The sequence below is a fragment of the Microcebus murinus genome, chromosome 10 (genome assembly GCF_040939455.1).
Source record: "Microcebus murinus isolate Inina chromosome 10, M.murinus_Inina_mat1.0, whole genome shotgun sequence".
In the NCBI taxonomy this organism is placed as follows: Eukaryota; Metazoa; Chordata; class Mammalia; order Primates; family Cheirogaleidae; genus Microcebus; species Microcebus murinus.
This window is the reverse complement of record NC_134113.1, coordinates 8,234,952-8,258,015: the sequence shown is the minus strand read 5'-3', so window position 1 is coordinate 8,258,015 and position 23,064 is coordinate 8,234,952. Positions and strand designations below refer to the sequence as shown.

Here is a 23,064-nt window from a genome sequence, read left to right as displayed (position 1 = left end):
CCGCCCGCCTCGGCCTCCCAAGAGCTAGGATTACAGGCGTGAGCCACAGCGCCCGGCCTGGGCTAATTTTTCTATGTATATTTTTAGTTGGCTCAAGTATCTCAATTTTAACAAGGCCTGCAAAGGCCGGTGTGATTTGGCCCCTAACTATTAAGACTCATTTCACATCATTTTCTTCCTCACTCCCTCCTACTGGTATACCTGCTGGCTCTTTGGTGCCAATTTTCCCCAATATCCTTTGCCTCTCCCTCCTCCCCATTTCTCCTTCTCCAGCCTTCACACATGCAATTCCTTCTTTTGTTTAGCAAACCACTAGCTTAAATGTCTCTTAATCAAAAAAAGCCTTTCCTGATGAACTCCCTCACCTACATTAGAACCATCACTATTAGATCTGTTATTCTGTTATAACATCTGTGTTTGTTTTAAGCAATTACCAAAGTTTATAACTACATATAGCTTGTATAACTCTGTTTTATCTTTCTCTCTTTCATGGACCTATAACTTCCATGACAACGAGAACCATATCTGTCTTGTTCATTATTGTCTCTCTAATATTTAGCACAGAGTTGGGACTTAATATTGTCACTAAATACATTTTTCAATATTAGAATGGTTAAATTCTTTATGTCAATATCTCCACTTTCGTAAATAATCCAAAATGCAAAAAAAAGTTTTAAAAGATGTTCATCTAAATATTAGTGTTTAAGTGTGAAAAATAGAAAATGATTCTAATGTCAAGGGAGAAATTAAATAAATGATGGCACAGAATAGAATGTTATGCACCCTACTAAAAAGGCTACTTGTAAAAATATTTCAATAACATAAAAAATCTTAAGCTACAATGCTCAATAAAAAAAGCAGAACACAGAAAATTGGGTGTATAGTATTAGCTCAGTTATTTTAAAAACATACATCTGGAAAAACACCAGAGGGAAATGAATCTATGCTAACAACAATTTTCTCTGGGAGATAGGATCCACTGGGAGTTTTGCTTTTTTGGAGCAGGAATTCTATCTGGTATTTGTTCTCCAGGAGACTAGCATAATATGTGATGAATAAGTGAGAATGGGAAATTGATTATCTCTAAGTACTGGGATTAAATAGGTTTTGAAATTCTCTAAATCACATTGTAAACAGAATCATTTATTGAACTGACATGTTTAAGATTTGGGCATTTTCACTTAGAAGACCTAATCTAGAAAATTCCTGAAAACCAGGCTTTCTGAGAAACATAATTAACAAATCTCTTTCCTTTCCCCAAGAAAATACTGTAATTCAGAACAGAAACTGCCCACTCAAAATTTTTACTTCTCCCAGCAATTAATTAGTACCTCCTGTGCAACACTACAGCATGAAAGGATACAGTTCGTACCCTTACAGAGTAAAAAAAACAAACATTATCTGCCCTTTCTTCCTCAGGCTGCACATGTGAAAAACAAATGAGTACTTCCTAAATCTTACACAAAGGAGAACACCACTGTGAAAGCGGAATAAGTATGTCCTTTTTCACTCCAGTTCTCTCCTGCTTACTTCTCTTTACATAACCCGACACACAAAAACTGTATTTGTTACATCTCTCAGAACAATATTTGGAGTTAGCAAAAACAGTTAGAAAATAAACATTTTTCAAAGATAAAAACTCACTGGGAGACCTTAGAGAAGATCTAAATAACTATGAAAAATATTCCACATTGCAGTACAATATTCTAAAAATATCGATTCTCCCCAAATTGGTTTGTAATACAATTCAATCAAAATCCCATAGTGGCTTTAAAATCCATATGGAAATGGAAAGGACCAAGAAAAGCCAAGAACTACACTCTTGAAAAAGAACAAGGTGGAGGTCTGCCGCAGTGGTTCATGCCTGGAATCCTAGCACTTTGGGAGGCCAAGGTGGGATGACTGCTTGAGGCCAGGAGTTCCAAACCAGTGTGAGGAACATAGTGAGACCCTGTCTCTATAAAAAATAGAAAAATTAGCTGAGTACACGTCAAGTACCAGCTACTTGGGAGGCAGGGGTGGGAGGATCACTTGAGCCCAGGACTGTCTCAAAAAAGGGGAGGGGAGATGGGGGAGGGGGGAGGGGGGAGGGGGGAGGAGAGGAGAGGGGAGGGGAGGGGAGGGGAGGGGAGGGGAGGGGAGGGGAGGGGAGAGGGGAGGGGAGGAGAGGGGAGGGGAGGAGAGGAGAGGAGGACTTACAACTCCCATATAACAGGGCTTATTATAGTTATCATAATTAAAACTGTGAGATACTGGTGTAGGCATACATAAATAGACAAACAGAACCAAACATGGAGCTCAGAAACACACCCACACAAAGGTTAAGTCCTTGCTATATGAAAAGAGGTTAGCTCTGCTGATCAGTAAGGCAAGAAAAGTGTTTTCAACAAACAGGAATCTATCTGGAAAGAAAATTAAACCATGTCTTACTTTATCCCCATACAAAAAATTATTTCCAAAAACACAAGACACAAAACTCACTAACTATAAAAGACTCATATGTCTATTACATTAAATTTAGAAATTTTTAATCAAAAGACACCATAGGCCGGGCGCGGTGGCTCACGCCTGTAATCCTAGCTCTCTGGGAGGCCGAGGCGGGCGGATTGCTCGAGGTCAGGAGTTCGAAACCAGCCTGAGCAAGAGCGAGACCCCGTCTCTACTATAAAAAAATAGAAAGAAACTAATTGGCCAACTGATATATATATATAAAAAATTAGCCGGGCATGGTGGCACATGCCTGTAGTCCCAGCTACTCGGGAGGCTGAGACAGAAGGATCGCTCGAGCCCAGGAGTTTGAGGTTGCTGTGAGCTAGGCTGACGCCACGGCACTCACACTAGCCTGGGCAACAAAGCGAGACTCTGTCTCAAAAAAAAAAAAAAAAAAAAAAAAAAGACACCATAAAAAGAAAAAGACAAACCAGAGTAGGATGAGATATCTGCAACACATTTAAAGCAACAACAAACTAGTATTCAGAATATTTAAAGAGCTCCTTTTATTCAACAAGGAAAAAATCAATAATAGAATAGGCAAAAGATTTAACTTGCCACTTCACAAAATCTAAATAGTCAACAAATATAAGAGATATTCAACTTTATTAGAAAACAGTAAAGTCAAAATAAGATATCTGGCTGGGCGTGGTGGCTCACGCCTGTAATCATAGCACTCTGGGAGGCCTACATGGGCAGATTGCTCGAGGTCAGGAGTTCAAAACTAGCCTGAGCAAGACCCTATCTCTATTAAAAATAGAAAGAAATTAATTGGTCAACTAAAAATATATATACAAAAAATTAGCTGGGCATGGTAGCACATACCTGTAGTCCCAGCTACTCAGGAGGCTGAGGCAATAGGATTGCTTGAGCCCAGGAGATTGAGGTTGCTGTGAGCTAGGCTAATGCCACAGCACTCTAGCCTGCCAAGGATACAGAACACTGGGAGCTTTCATAAACTGCTGGATGGTGTAGAAACAACTGCAATCACTATCAGAAATAGTCTAGCATTACCTAGTAATTTTATATTACTATAATAGTAATTTTCATTATGTATATATGTATGTACTCATGCACCAGAACACATGAAGAACAGTCACAGCAACATTGTAATAGCCAAAAACTGGAACCAACTCAAATGTCCACCAGAATAGATTTTTTTAAATTTTGGAATAATTATCCATGGGAGCATCTACTATACAGCAAAGAAAAAAAAATCAATGAACTACAGCTATATACAACATGGATGAATTCTATATTCACCGAACAAAAGAAGAATACAGAATAGTTTCATTCATATAAACTTCAACAGGCTGGGTACGGTGGCTCACACCTGTAATCCCAGCACTTTGGAAGGCTGAGATGGGAGGACCACTTAAGGCTTAGAGTTCAAGAGCAGCCTCGCAACATAGTAAGACCCCATCTGTACAAAAAGTAAGAAAAATTAACCAGGTGCGGTGGTGCATGCCCTTAATCCTAGCTACTTGGGAGGCTGAACTATGATTGTACCACTGCACTCCAGCCTGGGTGACAAAGCAAGACCCTGTCTCTAAAAAAACAAAAACAAAAACAACACATAAATGTCAACTAATCTATATTGTTTAGCAATGGATATATAGTTAGTAAAAGAAATGATTTTCCATTTTGATACATTCATTCAATGGCTACCAGAACTCTTTGAGATAAGCCAAAAGGAATGGGATTAGATATTAGAGAAAAGATTTTTCCAGGCTTCTCCAAACCCAGGTTGGACAGGATCCACAAGCAGATTTTACCTTTTAGACCTAAGTGCTCAGCCTAGAAGAAGATAGAAGAGTAATATTTTAAAAATATACCTTGAGCTGGGTATCGTGGCTCACACCTAGCTCCCAAATGGGATTTGGTGGCTTCCAAATCCTAGCACTTTGGGAGTCTGAGGCAGGAGGATCGCTTAAGGCCAGGAATTCGAGACCAACCTGAGCAACATAGCAAGACCCCATCTGTACAAAAAATAGAAAAATCAGCCAGGCATAGTGGCATGCGCCTGTAACCCCAACCTCTTGGGAGGCTGGGGCAGGTGGATAGCTTGAGAGCCCAGGCGTGTGAGGTTGCAGTGAGCTGTGATAATGCCACTGTGCTCTAGCCTTGGCAACACAGTAGGATTGTGTGTGTCTTTCTCTCTCTACACACACACACCCCTCCTTGGAACTTATCAACTTTTTCCAACCAGGTCAATAGGTTTGGGTTAATCAAGGGCATCTTCTCTCTTTAATGCTCTTTCTCTATTCTAGAAATCAGGACCTTGGCTGCCTACTGCCCTTTGCTAACCCACTAAATTTCTATATAAAATATGCTTCTAAGTGAAACAGATCTAAGAAGTAAATTTCTCACTGTACCCTATCAACACACAGTATACCCATTCATGAAAAAGCATCTCTTTTAACCCCAGCACTTATTCTGTTCTAGAATTCTACACTTTATAATTTCACAATCTCCTCAGGGATTTTCCATTCTGCTCCTACCATTACCTCCCTACAAATGACCACGCAAAGAGCTAGTGTAAAATATAATAATGACTTTCTTACCAGTACATCTAACCTCTCTTCTCGAGGGCTGAATGCTGGGGAGGAACAAAATTTAAGGTGTTGGCGGAGAAAAGATAGCAAAGGGTCTGAGCAAAAAAGGGAGTGGCTGGAAAAGCAGAGTTTCAAAAGCCAGAAAAAGGTAATGTCACAGATGTCAGTAGAGGAGAAGTTTCAAACGTGAGGTTTTGGCCAATCATGTCATGCAAATGCTGTAGAGGTCATGTAGGATAAAGACTAAAGAGTGCTCATCTGAGCTACAATAAAAAGCAAACAAATCACTTTAGCAATGGCATTTTCTGAAGAAAGTTAGTGGTAAGAGTCAGAAAGCTGTGAAGTCTCTGGAATATGAAAGACTAGAGACAATAACTGTAAACTATTCTTTCAGGCGCCTGTATACAAAGGGAAGGTCAGAGTTGTTGGGGAAGATTTCAGTTAATTCATGTGCCAACTGTAACCACTGAGTCTGGGCTCCATCCTGTGCTCAAAGACATCCACCCAGACCTCATTCTTTCTTGCTCTATCATTCTGTTTCAATAAAGACATTTTGAATAAATGAGCATATCATAGCTTGAAAAAAAAAATTAAAAAAAAAAAAATTCATGTGCCAAGAGGAAAGACTTCAGAGAAAGAGGCTGGTGATAGACCAATACCTTGGCCCCAACAGCAACAACTGCCTTCTACTCCACTGTCAGCACCAATTTTCTCTACTTACTGCCCAGATAGTGGAGGTTTGTTGTCTACTTTCTGTCATCACCTTCACTGCCATTCCTCATACAGCAGAGGAGAGCTGGTCTTTACTTCTGCCCAGGGCAGAGCCAGTATCCCGGATCCCACCCTCTTGCATCTCCACAGGAACCTTCTCCATAAATTATCCTTTCTGTTTCTTCTACCTTTCCCTCTGCATTAACTCTTTCCCCTTAGCATATACACTGAAGTCTCTGCCTTCTTGGGCAGGGGAGGGAAAGAGTGGAAATTAGAAATAAGAAAAGAACACAAATAACTGCTTGAGACCTACCTACTATCTGGATGTAAAAACAGAGTTCTTATATCTACTGTGGCAAACAAGTAAACCATTTATCTATTCATTCAATAAATATTTATTGAGTGCCTACTATGAGCCAGGAGTCAGGTATATACCACTGAACAAAATAAAGTTTCTGCCCTCAGGAAATGTATTAAACACACACAAACACACACACACACACACACACACACACACACACACACTAAAATGACACACAATAATAAGTGCTTTGAAGAAAAACAAAGCAGTAAAGAGAATACCAGGAGGTGATATTTTAATGAAGACAGGCAGGGAAGGCCTCCCTAAGGAAATGACATTTGTATAAGAACTTCAATAAAGGCACAGCAAGTACAACACCCTGGGACAGGACCATGTTTGATGTGTTCAGGAAAAGGAAGAAAGTCAATGTGGCTAGAACAGAGTACAGTGAGCTAGGGTATAGCAGTAAGAAATGAAGTCAGAGGATACCAGGGCCACATCATAAGAACCACAGTTAGTAACAATGAAAATGTATAGACTGTTGTAAAAAAAAAAAGGAGAAAAGTTATTATTATTTTTTATAGATATATTTTTTTTTTTTTTTTTTTGAGACAGAGTCTCACTTTGTCGCCCAGGCTAGAGTGAGTGCCGTGGCGTCAGCCTAGCTCACAGCAACCTCAAACTCCTGGCTCAAGCAATCCTCCTGCCTCAGCCTCCCAAGTAGCTGGGACTACAGGCATTCGCCACCATGCCCGGCTAATTTTTTGTATATATATTAGTTGGCCAATTAATTTCTATTTATAGTAGAGACGGGGTTTCGCTCTTGCTCAAGCTGGTTTCGAACTCCTGACCTCGAGCAATCCGCCCGCCTCGGCCTCCCAGAGAGCTAGGATTACAGGCGTGAGCCACCGCGCCCGGCCTTTTTTTTTTTTTTTAAAAAAGAACCATAGTTAGCCTCACAGGACGGCACTGAAGGGTTCTGGGAGGAGTGCAGTAATGTCTGATTTCAGTTTCAAAGGCTCACTTGTTGCTGAGTGGAGAATTCTAATTACAATATAGAGTGATAAAGTATGATGGTAAAGGGTAACAGGGTAAGCCAAAAGAGGGCACCTAACACTAAACCTGAGTTGGAAAAGATATCTCAAAGAATACTGTCAAACAGTTAGCAAGAAGCATAGAGGAGAGAAACGGTATCCCAAATACAGATGTAGAAAAGACACAGGGGAGTTGAAAAGGCTTGACATTTCTACCCCAGCATCAAACTGAAAATATTTATAAAAATATACCATTTATAATGTTAGAATGTCTACCAAAAAAAGGTACCCAGGAATAAACCTTAACAAATATTTGTATGACCTTGATGGAGAAAGTCATAAAACTCTGTTTAAGACATTAACTAAAACCTATGTAACTGGAAAGATAAAAATAATTAATGGACGGGAAGACCTGATATTTTAAAGTGTGCATTCTCCCCATTTGCCTATGAATGATATATTTCAAATCAAAATCTCAGCAAATACATCAAAAAACATATACAAGAATTCCATAGCAGCATGGTTCATAATAGTGGCCAAATAAAATAAACTAAATATCCACCAACAGTAAAATGGACAAATAAATTGCAGTATATTCATAAAATGGATTGATTACATAGCAATGGAAATAAACTACAGCCACACACAATTCAATGCAGATGAATTTCAAAAACATAAAAGAAGCCACCAATAGAAGACATACAGTCTGACTCCATTTATATAAAGTTTAAAAATAAGCAAAACTAAGCTATGGTGTTAGAAATCAGGATGGTAGTTTCCCTTTGGACAGGAAAGAGTATTGACTGGGAAGAAGCACATGAGGAGAGGCTTCTGGGGTGTTGGTGATGTTTTATTTCTTCACTAGGCAGTAGTTACACACAGGTGCACTCACTTTATGATAACTCAACAAGAACACAAGTTGTGTGTTATTCTATGTTTATGTTATGCTTCAATAACAGGAAGTCTGCAATTTACTTTGAAATACATCAAAAAATAAGATGGATCAATGGACAGAGAGATGGATAGATGAAAATATATGTCATAAAGCAATTATTATACAATGTTAACAGTAAGATCTAAAAGATGGGCATATATGTATTTGTTATAAAACTCTTTCTACTTTATTATATGTTTAAAGTTTTTCATGATAAAATGTTAGGAAAAAATACCAATGGGTTTTTTTTTGGAGAACTATCATGAAAATTACAAGGGCAAGAATAGCCAAGACAACTTTGAAAAAGAAAAAGGCAAGGAGAGACCTGTCCTAACACACAGCAAGACTAATTAGTAAGCAACAGCTACTAAAATGAGGTAGTACTGACACAGTGATAGAGAAACTAATGAAACAGAATGGAGGGCTTAAAAACTAACTCATGCATACACTGAAACAGAATATGGCTGGCATGAAAGATCAGTAGGAAAAAGTAGAACTATTCAATAAATGATAATAGATTCAATTAGAATAAAATATTAAACATCTTTAACAACTCAGAGAAAATAAATACTGAACAATAAACACAAGTTGCAGAAGAATACATATAATATGGTTTTCTCTCATATATATATTTGCGTTTACAACATGAGAAACAATATTATGAGAGTCAGGTGGTACTTGAGCACATATTTGCTATATTCTTTATACCTTTTTTCAAATCTTAAATATTTCATAACAAATTATAAATTTTTTTAATTAAAAGAAAGTTTGGTATGAGTACATGGTTTGTAAATGGTACTAAATGTAGTTTAATAGGCTGGAGCAAATAAATACTAGGAGTGGGGGAATGATAAGAGAAGAACCTAAAGAAAAAGATCAGATCCTACAAAGCCCTGTAAACCATGCCAAAAAATTTATTTTGCTTTTGTTATATCATAGGGCAATCCCTGAAAAGTATTAAGCTAAGAAGTTCTAAAAGATTACTCTGACAAGGTATATAAGATAGGATAAGTTTCCTAATGACAGGGGCTTGTTTACCATTTAATCTGTAATCTTAGTACAGTTTATAATACATTAATATTTAATGAACATATACACTGAATTAATGAATTTGTGGAAGGAATGAGGCGGGGAAAGCAGAGAAGTAGGAAGACAAATTAGAAAGAAATTATAATAACCCAGGCAGGAAATGTTGGGATTACAATGATCACTTAAACTTACCACTATTTCTCTATTTTATAAGAAATAGTACAATAATAAGAAACTTTCAAAACACATGAAATAAAAGACCTATAATATTATAAACAGGAAGATTCTTGTTCAAATTAGGCAATGCAATAATTTCATATCTACTCACCATTCTTCCGCTCACTAAGTGGAGGCAAATTGGGGTTCCTGCCAGGATGGAGACCTAGGGTCAGCTCGGGCTGCAGGGAGAGCTCCTGCAGTTCATTGGCAACAGCTTCGCTCTGGGGACTGGGTGCTGCAGACAGGGACACGAGCACTGGTTCATCATCATTTTCGCCAGCCCCTCCTCCGTCCAGCCCATTCACAGCAATGACGGAAGGGGGCAGGCACACCACACTGGAGAAATCCACTTTGGCTTTCGTGATGGCAACCTGAAAATGGAAGAGGAGACAAAAAGTTTAGATGGTACCATGAAGAAACTATTCTACTTAGTATATGCTGAATACTAATATTTAAATTACATTACTGGCAAACTACTATTATTCTTAAAAACTTTTTATAAAGTAAGCTAGCATCATTATTAAATATGCTCACAGAATGCACAAGATTTCAAGTCAGATACTGTCCCCAACAAGATCATTCAAGAGGACAAGAAGTGAAACAAAAGCAGTACACACACATAAAATGGGACAAAAGGAAATGGCAGTCAAAAGAGAAAGAGCTATGAGATAAAAGTGACCTTCCAAGAACTAAGGGAAAATATCTGTAGAAATAACAGCTAACGAGTATCTACAACATACTCAAGTATCATATTGTACCAGTATAAGCTGAGGGAGAAAATTTCCTTAGAAAAACAATTCCCAAGTCATTACATTCTATAAAGAAATGTCAAAATAGAGATGTCTGTGTAGTAACAGGTATTAGCCCAAATATTTTAACCTACATGAATATTTAATCATAGTATGTAGGACTGGCATATTAAAAACAAAACACCTATATACAGCTATTACATACCCATAATAATTAAAAACTAAAAAAGAACACCTGGCAACATAAGAATAAGTCTTTAAACATGACAAAGAATACTTAAAACAGGAAAATCTTTTAAACAACATGAGAATTAGTAGTTAAGTGAATTAAGAATATGTTTATTCACTGAATCCCATGCAGTTATTAAGAATAATTTTTATAAGGCATTTCTAATGTGGGAAATGTTTATTCTAAAGTCATGTTTAAGAAAAGATATACAAATACATATTCACAGGCCGGGCAAGGTAGCTCACGCCTGTAATCCTAGCTCTCTGGGAGGCCGAGGCAGGCGACTGCTCAAAGTCAGGAGTTCGAAACCAGCCTGAGCAAGAGTGAGACCCCCGTCTCTACTATAAATAGAAAGAAATTAATTGGCCAACTAATATATATAGAAAAAATTAGCCGGGCATGGTGGCGCATGCCTGTAGTCCCAGCTACTCAGGAGGCTACTCAGGATCCTCAGAAGGATCACTTGAGCCCAGGAGTTTGAGGTTGCTGTGAGCTAGGCTAATGCCATGGCACTCACTCTAGCCTGGGCAACAAAGTGAGACTCTGTCTCAAAAAAAAAAAAAAAATACATATTCATATGTAAAAATGTTACACTGAGAAAAAAAGACTTTAAGAGGTATACCAAAACACAGAACAGGGATTTTGTTTGACTGGACAATCAAAAATTTTTCTTTCTTTTTACTCTCTTATAGTCTATTGTTTTTATAATGAAAAGGCTATAACTTTTATAGTTTTTGATCTGTAAATGGAGATTCCCTGGGAGTTTCCTGCAGATGTTGGTGAGGACTTTAGTCTAATTTGCTTCAGATGAAAAAACTAACAAAATATTGAAAAGCCACGAAATGAAGAAAGGCATTGAAAACTAGAAAGACCATTACACTGTATACACTCTACCTTCATGTAAAGCAATAGTGTGCCCAAACCTGACTGCAGTTCTGGTTTATGCATCTCAAAAATATAAACTGGCTTGGAAAAGGTCCAGATGAGAGCAGTTAAGACGAGGGGATTAAGAATAAAGATATTGGCTGGGCATGGTGGCTCATATCTGTAATCCTAGCACTCTGTGAGATTGAGGCGGGTGGCTCGCTCAAGGTCAGGAGTTCGAGACCAGCCTGAGCAAGAGCAAGACCCCACCTCCACTAAAAAATAGAAAGAAATTAGCTGGACAACTAAAAATACATATAAAAAATTAGCTGGGCATGGTGGCGCATGCCTGTAGTCCCAACTACTTGGGAGGCTGAGGCAGAAGGATTGCCTGAGCCCAGGAGTTTGAGGTTGCTGTGAGCTAGGTTGATGCCATGGCACTCTAGCCCAGGCAACAGAGTGAGATTCTGTCTCAAAATAAATAAATAAATAAAGATATTAAAAAAGACTCTCTACTCAAAAAAAAAAAAAAATCTGGAAGAAAACTTGAGTAAGAAAAGAAAAAAATATTTGGAACTCAGAAATAGGAACTCAATATTCTCAGCAGTAGTATGGACAAACATTAGGAAAAGGGATTATTTTAACGGTTTGAATGACTTTAGGAAGTAAAAACAACAAATGTCTACTAAGAAAATTTAGAGTCTAACCTTCAAAGAATTTTTCCTCCCATCTTGCCTATGATTTATCATAGTGTAAACTATGTCTCTGTATTGAAAAAATAATTGTTATATAGAATTAATCCATCTGGCTCAGTACTCTTTTCCACTGAATCTGAAAGAGAATGTTTGTTTCCTTTAACAGCAGCCTTTTCAGACTAAAAAGACTACAATTTTATGACATTCACGGACCCCTTGATGCCTAACCTTAGGACAGCAGTCCTCAATACCTTTCTCTACCTTGATAAACATACATACATACACACACACACACACACACACACACACACACACACACACACACACACGCATGCATATGGTTGATAGCTTAGAATGTGGGTTTTTTTAAAAAAACAAAATCTTACTGAGTTCAAAAGGAAATGAGAAAGAAGATGGTATCAAAACTTCAGCCCCAGGACCTAGGCAAAAGGGGTTTCACACAGAGTAACAGGTTTTTAACAAACAGTTGTTAAATCATTAGGAATTGTAAGAGTTCATACTTCTCATGAGAAAACTTAGAAAATTTGGGCACAGTGGTTCATACCTTTAATCATAGCACTCTGGGAGACTGAGACAGGCAGAATACTTGAGCTTAGGAGTTTGAGACCAGCCTGAGCAAGAGCAATACCCCGCCTCCACTAAAAACAGAAAAATGAGTTGTGTGCAGTGGTGCATGCCTACAGTACCAGCTACTCAGGAGACTAAGGCAGGAGGATCACTTGAATCCAGGAGTTTGAGGTTATAGTGAGGCATGATGATGCCACTGCACTCTACTGGGGGGCTGGGATGGGGGGGCAGAGAAATTTAACTGTAACAACAACTATGTATACAGTAGACAGGCTTTGCAAACAGTATTTACACATAACAGGCCCTCAAGAAATAGTTGGTGACTAAATGACTACACAAAGAGAGAGGTATATGGAAGATGGATAAAGAGAATCTGGAGACCAACACAGGCAGGTCTTGGAGAAAATCTGGATGACACAATGAAGACTGCATGAAACATACAGAAACACTAAGAATAATAAGGCCAAGGACAGGAACCAGCAAACCTCATACTACCAAAGTTCCAGAGCTAAACTGTTGGGCTAGAATCATAGTTTCATATAAAAAGTCCTTAACCAAACAGAAAAACCCCATTATTTTAGATTTAACTGATATCTGTGATACCAGAGCTTGGTGTGAGATTAAGTAAAATTTTATGGTACTTGGCAGGGAATGGGGGTGGGGTGGATAGAATAAATGAGTGGCAGCAATTTAACAGTATTTACCACATTAGGAGAAAAACTAATATACTATCTCATAATGTATAATTCTTTACATGATTACAAAGGAGACTAAGATGTCAAATTTTATTAAGTAAATAAATTATTTCTTACTTCAAATGAGTAATTTTTTAAATTGTCCTGAAAACAGTGATTAAAAGGTAGAGAGTTTCAGACGAAAATGTTCTAGAGTTCTGATGTACAATGTGAATATACTTGACACCACTGAAATGTATACTTAAAATTGGTTAAGAGGTGAATTTAATTAATGTTATATTTTTTTAACCACAATAATTAAAATATGGCCTGGCAGAAAATAATTTACTAAGTTAACTCATTATTCATTGAGCTTGAAAGAATAAAACCATACATTTTTTTTTTTAAAGAGATGGGGTCTCACTATGTTGCCAAGGCTGGTCTCAAAATATCATCCCACTTCAAGCCTCCCAAGTAGCTGGGAGCTAGGACTGTAGATGTGGGGTACCACACTCAGCTATATTCTTTAGAATGTTCTTTAATTTACTTTTTACTAATTCAGAACAACCTTCCTCCTATTACTTTGAATAAGATATATCTTTATTGCTGGGATTCAGATATTTGACATTTACGTGTGTTACTATTCTCAAGATATCTGTTACATGATATCATGATTTTTCTAATGAAGCATGAAGTTTAACTGCATGGGTCTGTGATTCTGGTATTTACTTAGTGCATATAACCAGTATTTCTAGAAATGTAAAGTTTAAAAAGTGATGTTTCTTAGAGCACATACATTTTTAACAGATTACAGAAAGAAATATCAAATTCTGTAGATCTGAACCATGATTGCGCCCAACACTGCCTAGAATAAAACAAAAAGCAATTTGAAAACCTGTTTTAGCAAGTGTTTCATTCAGAATTCATTTTAGCTTAGCTTAATAATTAAGTTCCATATTATAAAATCATTATTTAAGTGCTTAAAGAGGTCACTTACAATTTTTATATATATTACATATACAGACACACACACTTTACCACATATTTTAATTGGGTAAATTACATGCTATGGTGGCATTTGTTAATTTAGGGACTTCAAAAGTTTCAGGATATATCCATTAAAAAATTTAATGGATATATATTTATATATTAATATTATTATTATTATTATTATTTTTTTTTTTTTGAGACAGAGTCTCGCTTTGTTGCCCAGGCTAGAGTGAGTGCCATGGCGTCAGCCTAGCTCACAGCAACCTCAATCTCCTGGCTCAAGCAATCCTCCTGCCTCAGCCTCCCAAGTAGCTGGGACTACAGGCATTCGCCACCATGCCCGGCTAATTTTTTGTATATATATATTAGTTGGCCAATTAATTTCTTTCTATTTATAGTAGAGACGGGGTCTCGCTCTTGCTCAGGCTGGTTTCGAACTCCTGACCTCGAGCAATCCGCCCGCCTCGGCCTCCCAGAGAGCTAGGATTACAGGCGTGAGCCACCGCGCCCGGCCTAATATTATTATTAATATATTAAACACATTAAATATTTATATATTACATATACAGACATACATATTTTCTATATGACATATTTTTATTGGGAAATTACATGCTATAGTGGCATTTGTTAATTTAGGGACTGCAAAAGTTTCAGGATATATCCATTAAAAAACACTAATATTAGGCTGGGTGCAGTGGCCCACGCCTGTAATCCTAGCACTCTGGGAGGCCGAGGTGAGCAAATCCTTTGAGCTCAGGAGTTTGAGACCCCATCTCTACTATAAAGAGAAAGAAATTAATTGGCCAACTAAAAATATATAGAAAAAATTAGCCGGGCGTGGTGGCGCATGCCTGCAGTCCCTCCCAGATACTTAGGAGGCTGAGGCAGGAGGATCGCTTGAGCCCAGGACGACACTCTAGCCTGGGCAACACAGTGAGACTGTCTCCAAAAAAAAAAAAATTGCATTATAATAAAACGCTTCCATAAAGACCATGAGGCATGGAGTGGGGGTAGCAATGGATAAAACAAGTGGCAGAATGTTGATAACTGCAGAAACTGAGTATTAGGTATATAGAAATTCATCATACTCATTCTCTCTACATTTGTGTATATCTGATAACATTCTTTCTTTTTTTTTTTTTTTTGAGACAGAGTCTCACTCTGTTGCTCAGGCTACAGTGCCGTGGCGTCAGCCTAGCTCATAGCAACCTCAATCTCCTGGGCTCAAGCAATCCTTCTGCCTCAGCCTTCCAGGTCCTCAGCCTTCAGTCCTTCTGCCTCAGCCTTCAGTCCCCAGCTGGGACTACAGGCATGCGCCACCATGCCCGGCTAATTTTTTCTAGATATATTTTTAGGTGGCCAATTAATTTCTTTCTATTTATAGTAGAGACGGGGTCTCACTCTTGCTCAGGCTGGTCTCGAACTCCTGAGCTCAAATGATCCACCCGCCTCGGCCTCCCAGAGTACTAGGATTACAGGCATGAGCCACTGCGCCGGGCCTATCTGATAACATTCTTATAATGTTTTTAAAAAATAAGAACAAAGGGAAGATTTGGTGAGACATAAAGCAAGGTTTCCTTAACTTTGACCCTAGGAAATAGACTAGAAGTTAAACAGAAGCACTGACTAAAGCACTAAAGAAGAAAATAATTTAGCATAAAATATGCACATTGGAAAGATTTCTTTAACAAACACTCCACTCTCTATTCATTTTGAAACAGCCCATAAGAGAAAATCCCATTAAACTATGACAATGTAGAGACAAGATTCAAAAATGTTGAGGTATGGTCATTGTGGGTTAAGTCCCTTGTACCAATTCCTGAATACTCCTAAAATATTATTTACTGTAAAACTTGCCTATTGTAGTGTTATAGATGTATAATTCTACTAAGTGCAAGATCAGACATTCTTTTTCATCAAAGGATCACTAACTCTAATTTCTGCGCTGCTGATTCACATTGATCTGTAGCAGCCAGAACAAAAACAACATGGGGGCAGGGTCATCTCCCACAACCCATCTGTTTCCCTCCTTTGCTGGCCTGATTCTGCCTCATCTTTTCTCCAACCCACCCCCTTTGGGGCTGCATGCCTTCTGCCGGTACAGAGCAACATATGTAACTGGAAGCAACAGCACAAAATGTGTTAGAGAAATGGAAGCACTCACACAACTACTGATAACTCTAAAAAGCCTAAGTACCAGCAGGATTCTTTATTATGACCCATGACAAAGAGGTAATTTCACACAACAAAATGGTATGGTTCTTCTGAAAAAAACTTTTTCTGTATAAAAATTGTTTTTAATCAATTAATGAACCTCCTTTTAGCTGTACAGATTTTTAACTGCCTTAATTTATTTTCAATGTAGTAGATAAACCAAATCTTGAAAATTCTTACTAAGCAGATGTGTGTGTATGTGTATAAAATTTGACATGAAGGAATTCAAATCAACTGAGCAACTACTTCCTGAGAGCTTACTATATATATTCTAGGTTAGGGTTAGGGTTAGGGTTAGGGTTAGGGCCTGCAGAAGATGAGGAAAACATCAAGTCTTGGCGAACTAACTGCCCTTATCTCTATCACTACCAACCCCATCATCTTCAGCTGTCTTAAAAACTATAAGACTTCTAAAGATGGCAAAGAAAAGGCCTTCCTGTTCCCTCTTCATCTTGGAAATCATCTGAAAACAAGGAGTACAAGAAACAGAAAAATATAACAAAACAATGGAAAACACATGGAAGAGTGGTGAGGCAGACTAAAGATGACTGCAAATTTCCTCTTTTCCCTTTCATTGATGGGTGTGGGTAGGGTCTATTTCCCCTTCCCTTAAATCTGAGCTGGCCTCTGCCTTGACCAACAGAGTACAGTGAAAGTGATGATATAGACTAAGATAACTGGCAGCTTCTACCTTGGTCTCCTGGAACCCTGTACCCCTCTTTTAAGAAGTCCACCTACTCTGCTGTATATATCACAGGAGGAGGTCTCAAGACTACACAGAAAGGCAGGTGGTTCCAGCTGAGCCTAGCCTTCCAGACCTCTCCACCAAGGTGTCAGGCATGTGAGCAAAGCCTTCCTGAACACTCCAGACAAGCCTAGTCACCTGCTAAATGCCACTACGTGACCCCAATTACTACTACATGTACCCAGGTTAACACCATATGGGACAGAAGAATCCCCAAGCTAAGCCCAGCTCTAATTCCTCACTCACAAAATTGTGATAAATAATAAGAGACATCAAAGTTCTCAAAAACATTGGAAACTAAATGATAGTGGAGTAATGCCTTCGAATTCTGAGAAAAAAATATTTTCAAACTAGAATTGCTTACACAACCTAACAACTATCGATCAAGTGTGAGGGCATTACAAATAAACTTTTCAGGAAGCTATTCCATGATATATTCCACCAAAACTAGGGAATAAATTAAAAAAGAAAAAAGACACAGGATCCAAGTAACAGGAGCTCTAACACAGGAGAGAAAGAAACACAATTCCCAGGATGAAGGTGAAGACAAATAGTAGGGCAACTACTCAACAGCAGGCCAAAAGTCACGAGTCCAGATTAGAGCAGGGGGACAAGAAGCACCAGCAGGAAATCTCCAGGGGAGAAAAAAATCAGATAAACTAATAGGTTTAACCATGTAGAAAATTGTACTTGAGAACCTCAAAAGGCATGGGAAGAATCAGGACACTGATAAAGAAAATTAAGCAAAAATTTTAATACAAGTAATTATCAACTCCAGAAAAACAAAACAATTATGTAAGAAAAGGTAAATAAAATCATAATATTTGACTAAGCAGTAAATAATATTTATAGAATAAGGTCAACAGTAAACATAAATAAAAATTATAATATAACCTCACTGGGAAGATGAAAGAAAGGAAGGGAGCTATGAGACAACTAAATTTTCTTCTACTATAATAGGTAGTCGATAAAGCCTAAAATTGCGGAATCAAGAAACCAAAGTATACACACGTTTAGAAATATGGAGGTGAATAACAGAAGAAACGAGTTTTAAGTGGTTGCCTCAAAGTATTACAGTAAAATTGCAGGATAGGTAGACATATAGATATCTATATAATTCTCAATTAATTGGGGAACCAATGGCAACAAACAACCTGATGGTCCATACTTAAGCTCGTCCTGATCATTCCACAGGGAGTCAGTCATCCAAGTTTCTCCTCTTCCCCCAACAAAATGAGTAACAGTAACAACATAACACTGCCTCTTTAGGAGGTGAATAGTATTTACTAATTTACTATTTATATTAACCTCACAACCATATCATGTATACAAAACCAACACAGATACAGAAAAAAAAAAGAAGAGGGTTCTGTCACAGGCAGTATCTATTTTAAACAGAAATACATAGACAATCAGAAAAGGCTTCCTGAGAGGCAATAATATTTGACAATAGTCTTCTAAAAATCGATAAGACTGACAGGATTCATGTATTTTTCACTCAGTCTTTCAGTAAGTATTTACTAAGTACCTACTACATGCCAGGTACTGTCCTTGGTGCTGGGGTTTACAGTGACTACAACAAAGTCCCTGCCCTCAGGGAGCTTATATTCTACCAGGAGATATACCATGTTTCCCCGAAAATAAGACCTACCCATAAAATATGCCCTAGCAGGATTTCTAAGCATTTGCACAATATAAGCCCTACCCCGAAAACAAGACCTAGTGATGGGCGTGGCTATGCAGCATATCTGCACAATCCATGCATTTCATCGTGAAGCGGTAAAGAAGAGGAACAGCCCTTCTCATCTAGCCCATCATGACAGCTACTATCCCAGAGGTGACCGGAAAGGTGCAGTCGGCCTCACCAACAAGGCCGGATCACCCTGTCAGGTCCCGGCCATTCTGTGCGTGCTGCAAGCTGAGGCTTCGAGTTGAAAATAACACATCCCCTGAAAATAAGCCCTAAAGTGTCTTCTTGAGGAAAAATAAATATAAGACCTTGTCTTATTTTCGGGGAAACATGGTAACTATATGAACAAAAACACAGATGTGAGAAAATGTGGAATATGTTATGAAAGGGCAATCCAGTTTGACAGATCACATGGTTAAAGCACAAGAAAATTAATATGACAGTGGAGTATATACTTAATTGGAAAACAGAAATATGACATGGGGGAGGGCGAGGTTACAAAACTACTTTATTAGGCAAAGTATGTGTTGAGATCCTGAATTTGGGGAAGGGAACTGCCACACAACATAACCTGGCACAGAACAGGAACTCAAATCTTTGTTGAATTAATGTTGAATGAATGAAGACTGGATTTATACGAGATAGGATGTGTTTGTATTTGGTTGTGGGGGATGAAGGAGAGAGAAGTATAGAGATGACTCCAAAGTTCTAAGCCAGAGTGACCACCAGAATGGTATTCTGCTAACAGAAACAGGCAAAAGAAAAAGAAGAAGAATTTTATCTGAGGGGATAAATTTGACTTTGCATGTTGGGTCCAGGACCAAAGCCAAAAAATAAAAATGTCATTTGGGTTTCCATTAGGTACATGAGAAGAAAAACAGGGAAATGAAGACAGAATGAAACAGACAATAAAGATTATAAGAATAGGAAAAGAATGACAGAAAAAAGTAGGGAGAGTATGAGAAAGAAGTTCACTTAAAAATATAAGAGAATGATAAATTGCTATCAAACCTAACTCAGTTGATAACTCAGGAATTCCTAGTCTCAGGTGGCCTACTTTGGATCCTGGACCAACCCTCTGGCTCCTAAAATTATCATATACAGCTGAGTATCTAATTACATATCAGCACTTTCTACTCACACTATTTTAGAAGAAGCTCAATAAAGCTGTAACTTTATAATGCTGAGGGGCAACCAGCTGTCACCAAACTTAAAGACACAAGTAAGCTCAAGGGCTTATGTAAAGGGACATGAACTCACCAGCTGGAAGTAGAAATAAATAAAAACAGAAGTAAAATATGTATTTTATCCCCAGGCTCAACCCCTTTATTGACTACTTCTCTACACCATTTCCAACTAGCCCCTGCCTGATATCCATAACTTAGAGCATAACCTAATGGTATTAGGTATACATGGGAACATGTTCCCTTCACTGAGCAACACAAAAAAACTTTTCAGTTTTATGGCACCCAAGACAACCTTCTGGGATAGACCTGATTAATTCACTCAACAAATATTTACTGATCAGGCACTGTTCTAGGCACTGGGAGTACAAAAAATAGAAAATATCCCAGCTTTCATGGGGTTTACATTATAGTGGAAGAAACATATAAATGAAAGTAAATAAATATATAATAAAATAATTTCAGATAACAGTAAGTGTTATGTGCCTGGGGACCAAGTGGCTAATTTAGATTAAATAGGCAAGAAAGGTCTCATTGAGGAGATGGTATCTGAATGAGACTTGAATAATAGCTAACACTTATGAACGTTTATTACATATGAGGTACTTTATGTGTATGTACGCAATCTTCACAACATGAAGAGGTGTATTTACTTACATTATCCAATTTTTTATAGTTAAGGAAACTGAAAAATTAAATAATTTGATCCCAGGCAGTCAGGCTTCAGAACCCATACCCCTAATAACCACCCAATCAGATTCTGCCTGAATCTGACAAGAAATAGTCAGCCATGCAGAAGGAATAGCACTCTCCACTCAAACTATTTTAAAGCTCAATAAAGCTGTAACTTTATGCAAGTTCAAAGGACATGAGGTGGGAATAAGCTTGGTATCTTGAAGGAACTGAACGACCGACCAGCATGGGCAGAGAAGAGAGAGAATGGGGAGAAGTATATTATAAGAACAACTGGATGCCACTGGGAGGTTTTAAGCAATGAAGTGGTATGATCTGGTTTACCTTTTGAAAAGGCCACTTTGGCGCATGTGTAGAGAAAAGACTGTAGGGGAGCTGCTCACTTTAGCCTGCCACCTGACTTTGAGTTTGGTGTAATTTACTAGTCTGCCTGGCCCCCTAACAGTAATGTAATGATGTTTTTTAAAAAAAAATTATGGTATGTGACCTGTCTCTTAATATTTTATTATATCACTAAGTGTGGCAATGTGCCCTTGAGCAAGTCACTCAAAGAAATGTTTATTATGGTAGCTGTCCTACTATCATGAAGGATCTTGTAAGAAGGTATTCTGAAAAGTACAGAGAAGTTAACTACAAAGTAGTATTTTGTTGCAAACATTTAAAAGAAAACTGACAATTTGCCTTAAACTTCCTCCCATCTCCAAAAAGGCCGCTTGAAATTTAAAGCACTATTTTGACAAGATGACTTCATTGCATTCCTTGAACTTTATTCATGCCCACAAACACTACAGGTATGCTTTCCTTATGATTCTGAATCCCTCTTCTATGGTGTTCAAATGTGTTCCAATTTCTATTAATAAATGTGGAATTCTATTTGGCTTTTAGAGATTTCTTATCTAAGAGATAGAGTAATGCATATTTAGAAGTCCACATGCTACGTATAAAAGACCTGAATAAATTTAAATATGATCTGAACATATTTTGTGTATTGACCTACAAAGTTTTATAATCTGTTATGAGACAATTTGAGGGTAGGAACTCTTCAGTCAATTTTACTCTTATATCAAAACCTTATACAAAAAAAAAAAAAAAAACCTTATACACCAATAAGCCAGGGCAACCTGAAATGTTGCCAGGCCACAGAAAACCTGCCACAGAAAGAAAATCTGTAATACAGAAAATCTACCATAATAATCCTGGCTCAGGTATGAATAACATAAAAAAGACCAGTTATTTTTGAAAATATTAACTTTGGAATGAAAAACTTGTTGAGACAAACTTCACTTAAGATGAAGACAGGCAACAGATGGGGGAAAAGGGAGACATTTACAGTATTGTGCTTTGTTTCTACACTACAATGGAGCATTTAAAGAGAAGCCTTATTTTCCAGCGCCAGAGCCCTCATATCCTTAGGTTTATGGATGAGCTTCTCTCCAAGTATGTCAATAATATGCTTCTACTTTAAAAAGGGAACAATGAATATTTTCTAAATTCTTAAGCAAATGTTTTTAAAACACTGGGAATAAAATATCTTGCCATAAAAAAAGAAACTGTCATACTTTTTAAGGAGTATCCAAATACAGGAACATATACTCAGAGAAAGTATATATTTGAAGATGCAGTGTGTCTGTGGGTCAACCAAAAGAGGTCAAGCCTACAGCTCTTTAGCACCTACTGGTGCCACAATGAGGGACTCTCAGGACAATGCACCCACTGATGACAGTAGTGCAGCATCAGAGCCAAAACACTAAGGCAATGACCAGCATGCTCATGAATTATTTTCCCAATTACACTTTAATTGTAAAAACTAGTTTATTAGTTAAATTAATTTACCTTGGTAAGATCAGTTACCATATAAAAAACAATGGCTTTTCACATTACCTTCATGGAATACAGTACAAAATTCATGTTTAAAAATGCATTTTCACTTTCTCATGGTTATTAAATGCTTCAGTCAAGGTAGAACCTTTGAAACTATAATAAACATTGAAAATTTAAATAAAAACAGCTCCTTAGTCATGGCTCACTATTATTCCCTTCTGACCTTCTCTTGCTACAAATATTACTCTTAGCCTATTAATATTCTAAAAAAGGTGCTGATTGCTCCTAGTATGTAAATATAAAAAAATAAAATAAATAAAAAAATAAATAAATAAAAAAGGTGCTGAGAATTTCTAATGGAGTGAAATGTACCAGATATTTTCATACCATTTTAAAACTCAGCACAATTATATTTAAAGCTTTAAAACAAAGAAGGGCAGGACTTGGTGGCTCATGCCTGTAATCTCAGCACTTTGGGAGGCCAAGGCAGGAGGATTGCTTGAGGGTAGGAGTTCAAGATGACAGTGAGCAACACAGTGAGACCCCTTTGTCTATAAAAAAAATTTTTTTTAATTAGTTAGGCACAGTGATGCACACCCATAGCCCTAGCTACTCAGGAGGCTGAGGCAGGAAGCTTGAGTCCAGGAGTTTC

The 23,064-nt window shown here is 37.7% G+C and overlaps 1 protein-coding gene across 2 annotated transcripts in view; it reads right to left on the bottom strand.

Moving 5' to 3' along the window:
* MRTFA (myocardin related transcription factor A) overlaps positions 1-23,064 on the bottom strand; it is a 204,538-nt gene that overhangs the window by 114,562 nt on the left and 66,912 nt on the right. For both annotated transcript variants that reach the window (XM_012741655.2, XM_012741656.2), the window contains one exon: positions 9,383-9,644. The gene's annotated coding sequence lies outside the window, so the exon portion shown is untranslated. The remainder of the gene's footprint in view (positions 1-9,382; positions 9,645-23,064) is intronic.